The sequence below is a fragment of the Carex rostrata genome, chromosome 2 (genome assembly GCF_964058835.1).
Source record: "Carex rostrata chromosome 2, lpCarRost1.2, whole genome shotgun sequence".
NCBI lineage: Eukaryota > Viridiplantae > Streptophyta > Magnoliopsida > Poales > Cyperaceae > Carex > Carex rostrata.
This window is the reverse complement of record NC_135919.1, coordinates 13,461,812-13,467,811: the sequence shown is the minus strand read 5'-3', so window position 1 is coordinate 13,467,811 and position 6,000 is coordinate 13,461,812.

The window sequence follows — 6,000 nt, the reverse complement described above, 5'->3', positions numbered from 1 at the left end:
AAAAAAAATTCTTCTTAATTCCTTCTTTCACATTCAGCCATCTTAATTTTGGCCAAGTCTCAAGCACTCGTCATTCTAGAGCGGTATGACCGTATGAGCACATAGATATCACTTCTCCAAACTTTCAAACAAACATAATCACAATAAAAATAACTTCTAAAGTAAGAGTTTGATTACGTATGTCATAAAATCTTTTAAACTTAACTGAAAGCTTCTAAACACGTCACAATTTCCAAACATGACCGAGAAATTAATATCTTGAGGAATGCATCCAGCTCCGTTGAACAACAAAAGACAAACATTTTCAATTTTGATCCAACAGATGTTAAAATACATGGGATCCAGTATCACAAGAAACTATATAATTCAATTATACAGTATTTCATCTATTTTGAAAAAATATAAAAATATTTTCAATATTTTAATAGAAAAATTTAAAAATATAAATTTTCCGATTAAAAAAAAAATTTCACAAATCAGCCGAATCTCAAATCATTTGACAAAAACATGTCAAATAAAAAAAAAATGATATTATGCTCAATCGCTGAGAATTTTGGCGGCCTATTTTTTTTTTGGACCGTTGATAATTCTGGCGGTCTAAAAAAAAATTGGATCACCGAAATTCTCGGTAGTTTAGGCTTATTTAAAAATTTCTGAAAATCATAGATATTTTTTTCCATCTAATTATGAATATTAATAAAAAAAAAGCCGGGAGAATCTCCATCCCATAAAGTATATGGATTTCTAATGTGTCAATTACTAACTTAATTGTTCGGATGTACATAGTTTGTTAAATTAGAAGGATTTCTCATTTGTTATTAGAAATTTTTCTTAATATCTTTATCTAACAATTATATGGATTTCTAATCTAATGTAGCAATTGTTAATTTAATTATAGGGATGTACAATATTTCTTAAATTAGAAGGATGTTTATTAAGATTTTTTCTAAATTCAGATAAAACTAAAACGTAATTTTTTTTGGAACGGAAAGGTGTAAGGTCCTTAATTTCTAATGGAATTTGGCTAATATGCTATGGGTTGCATAGAGGCCTTCCGTGCTATGGCTCAATATTTGAGTTTTTAAAATCCTAACAGTCGATCTGAACCGTTCATCTTGTTCTCCATATTAATATGTGCTTGGAGACCAAATTTTACATTTTTTGAAAATTTTTTACTATTTTTTTAGATTTATTGAATTTCACTGTCTTTATGGTCCAGATTTGTCTGAAAAACAACGATTTTCAATAAATCTAAAAAAATTGTAAATTTTTTTTAAAAAATATAAAATTTGGTCTCCAAATACATATTAATATGGAGACCAAGATGAACGGTTCGGATCGACCGTTAGAATTTTGAAAACTCGAATATTGAGCCATAGCACGGGAGGCCTCTATGCAATGCACCGTAGCCAAGTGCTTTCTAATGATTTTTTTTAGATAGAGATGCTTTTAAATCTTTGCAATACATTTTATATGCGTTTAAATTGAAACTTTTGTCGATTAACTTCCAAAAACGGTTAAAAAGAAAAAATTACTGACAAAATCCGTCATGTGGGTCCCACAAACTTTTGTCTCCATTCTAACAACACGTGGAAAATACCTGCATTATAACTTGCACATGGAAATGATCTGTGGTGCAAAATGCATAGTACTATATTTGATGCGATTTTTAAGACAAACAATCACGGCAGAGCGGAAGTAGGCGGAGCTCTGCAGGGGAACAAATTATTTATTTATTTTTAGAAAAAAGTGTCAGCAACAAATTGATTGTTTTTTTTTGTTTTTTCCTTAAAAAATAACAAGGTGCGAAGCAAAGTTTCGTTTCAGACATGGAGAGACTGTAAATTTTGGTTCGATGTGTTCCTTTCACAGCGCCACACAGAAATATTGCATCACCCTGACTAAAGCAAATATCTGATCCCCTCGTGACTGAAATATTTGATTCGGGTCTCCCTCAAAATGAGATTCAGGGATATTTACACATATTAATAAATTATGAAATTTGGGGATCAAATCAAAGTTTTGGACACCCCCTATGTTTGTTTTTTGAGAAATTAAACGGGGTCTAGCCCGGACAACCCCTGTATATAGTGGGAAAAATGGCACGGCAGAGCTAGCTCCGTCACGGAACGGTACGAGTACGATATGAAACGACACAGCACGCGAGTCTATTACGTATCGTGACTAGCGTGTCCTGTGCTGTGATTATTTGCATGTCATGACTAGAAATATCTAGTTACAACACGGTACGTAGTCACGCGAGTCCTGATTTAATTTTTATTAAATGGTAAATCTTGAATAAACTAACTTAAATTATGATTAAATTGTCACGTTTGAACACGGCGTGACTCCCGTAACGTGATTATTCGTGTACCATGACCACCCCTCGATATTCTGATCACGATACGAGATCAAAATCACGGTGTATTAATCACGGCAAAACACGCTTTTTCCACTCTACCTTTATATATGGGATTTTTTGTCTGCGGCTTTGTGGAAGGGAGTTCCGGTTCGGGGCAATCAAAATTTTGATTTGATCCTTGTTATATTTTGAGGAAAACGATAATTAATGTATTTTCTGAAAAATCGAGTTTTATTTTTTATAAAAATAAAACAAATTGATAGAGGAAGGGGGGAAGGGGGCACTAAACACATCTATAAATTAGCATTTTTCAACTTTATCCTTTAAAAATTTTAATTTTAAAAAAATATTATTAATCTCTCTCATAAAATATATTGACATAACACTTATTTAAATTTTTTATTATGTTCCTACAAACAAAGGTGGACCCAGCATAACACAGGGATCCCACCCTTGAATTTGAAAATTTTAATAGAAATCTCGTGTAAATTTCTGTGTTTGTCTACCCCTGTACTCTTAACAGTCTATTTTTCTTTAGTTATTTATTTTTTAGATTGATTCTTCTCTCTCCATGCCATGTCCTTTTTCTGTTGGACCTAACTCCTTTTTTTTTTCCATCGATTTTTAGTTTAAAGTTGTTGTGAAAGGAGGTCCCTACGATCCATGCAAGCTTGGTGTTTATAATTATAAACCATCAACAGACTTCATAAAGGTTCTTTATAAACCAAGCTCAAGTAGAAAGATACAAAAGAGTGTAGGTGTTTATAATTATAAACCATCAACAGACTTCTATCTTCAGCCTGCCTCTTTGTTCATGTTTTTTTTTATTCTCTATTTTATGTATAAATTATTACCTTCATTTATCTTGCTTTTGTATTTTCTGATGTTTTTTGAATTGCTTTCCGTATTTTATTCTTCTCTTATTTTCCTTCTATATACTTTTATAGGAATCAAAATTATTTTATTTATCATTTTTTAATTGTTTATTACAAAACAAGTTTCTTCCAACTAAAAAATGATTTTCCGATCAATTCACTTGATTTTTGTTCGACCGTCAAGTGACCAATTTTGATTTTTCTCTCCATGATATTAAGTTCATAAAGATTTTTGTCTATTTTTGGCAAAAATTCTGACTATGCCACTGTCTACAAACAATTATGTTGTATAGATTTGTAGGTGCCGAAAAATGAACTAAACCTAAAAGAATAGTTTATTTGGACTTTGAATATTGCTTTTTGTTTAATTGAGTCTTCGATTATATTTATTTGGGAAAATTGATTATTTGCCACTTCAAAACCTTCAAATTTGAAAAATGCCACTCCAAAATTAGAAATCATCAAAATGCCACTCTAAACTTAGAAAATTCTTAATTTTGCTACTCTAAATTATTAATGACTAAAATACCCTCCTATTCTGTATTAGATTTGCTGTATCATTCTTTATTAAAAGTCAACCTAAATTCCCATTTCTTGACCTTCATCATGTCAACCTAATCCGAAGCGTGAATATATAAATAAAAGCATCAACTGCAAAGTCATCACATCCAATTTTAACCCACATTAACCTTGATGTTACTTAAATTGAGAATATTGATGTGACTTACAATCATCCTCAAATGACCCAGCCTAAATACATACAATATTGTAGATAAACAACGATAGTTCCATAAAAAATCAAAGGTGGAATAAAAGAGGTACATGATTTCTTCTTATATTAGCTAACGCTTTCAAATTGCCCCAATTCTGACAAAATGGTAAACAGCTAGAGTAAATTCAAATCTGATTTCAAAAAATTTCGATCCAAGTAATCAATTTTAGGGTTACCTGTTTGACAGTGGAGATTTTTTTTTAAAAAAGAATAACTTCAAAGATCAAATTTTCTTTTTGACAGCGGGGATTTAGTTAAAAATCCAAAGAAAACGGAGATTTTCTGACAAAAGCAATGAGAAAGAGCGAGGGAGGCGAGGGTTGCATGTTTGACAATGGAGGAGAGGAAGAAATCGCATTGGATCAGCCTTCTGCTCGACAGTGGAGAAGAAAAAGAAAATCACCTAGATTTCGCTGGCTTCTTAACACAGAGAGAGAGAGCGAAGGGATGGATGGAAGAAATGGGGAGGGTATTTTAGTCATTAATAATTTGGATTGGCAAAATTAAGAGTTTTTTTAAGTTTATAGTGGCGTTTTAATAATTTCTAAATTTTTCTGTTCAAGAAGCGATCCACTAGAAAGAGATCAAGCGATCACAACACATTTAGAACTTTTTATATTCTCTATTTTTTTAGAGCTTTAAAAAAGTTAGGAAGTCGTGAGTGAGATTCGAACTCTTGACCCTTGAATAACCACAGTTTACAATTTTAAAATCTTTTCTCCTAATCAACTGTGCTACCGTTCCATCTCTGAACTTTTTATATTGCCATTGGACCCTTTTTTAAATCTTTATACAATCGAAAGAGGATTCAAATCTGCTCATTTTCTTAAGAAAAGGAGCACCCTCCTATTCTTCCATCCGAACTGTTCAAAATCGATCAAACGGTTTCAATTACTTTTTTTTCTTTATATCAATATAATATATTAAAACGAATCAGGTTTAATTGAAGCCGTATGATCGATTTTAAACGATTCAGATGAAAGAATAGGAGAATCCTCCTTTTCTTCAGATTTGAATCCATCAAAAAGAATATTTTCAATCCTTTACAGTAGACCCTTTTTCCCTACCTTTTTTTGAACTTAACATTCGAAGAAATATGTTATTATTTTTTGAACATTTGAATAATAATCCTATTTAATATGCAAATATCTTTATTTTATTTGTTTATGATTTTTAGGTCCATGTATTAGTAAATTTAAAAATATAGTAAAAAATATAAAAAAATTTTTTGAGGAAAAATATTTTAAAAAATAAAATTTAAATTTATAAGATATTTAAATAGAAAAAAATATAAAAAATCGTATTCGGTTGAAACACAAATGCTTGTATAATGCTCGGCTCATATGATGAACAACTTTTTCTGTTCTTTCTTTTCCTTCTCTGCTGAATGTTAGACTTTTTATTGAAACCTTGGTAACGTGGCGACGAGGGGAGAGGGGGACGTCCGACGCCCATTGGACCACTTTTGTGTTCGATGGGTTCTCTTCACCGTCGGATTTGCTTTAGGATTCGCGCCCGTAATTTCGCATCTGCTTTAAAATCCGTGCACGAGAATCCTAAAGCAGATCTGACGGTGAGAGAACCCATCGAACACAAAAGTGATCTGATGGCCATCGGACAGCCCCTCTTCCGGCGACGAGTTGCTATCTCGGCCTAGTTATTTGCAAAGCAAATTGGGCCCGCCAATTAGTGGTGCCGTGGGGGAATCAAATGGGCGAGACATAGTCACGGAAAAGAGTTGGTGAGGTATCTAAACAACAAAAAAAAGTTGGTGAGAAAATTAAAGGCCTTTTTCGGTTACAAAGAAAAAAAAAATTGTGATAGCTTTTGCTCTTTGACCATGTAATATACTGAGCTTTTCTTTATAAATTATAAATTCAAACAAAAATGAACATATCGGAAATATTAAAGAAAATGAAAACTTAGAAGGACCGGAATTTAAGCCGGGAACTAAAATTTCGTCCCCTTCTTAGGGCCGAACGATCAAACAA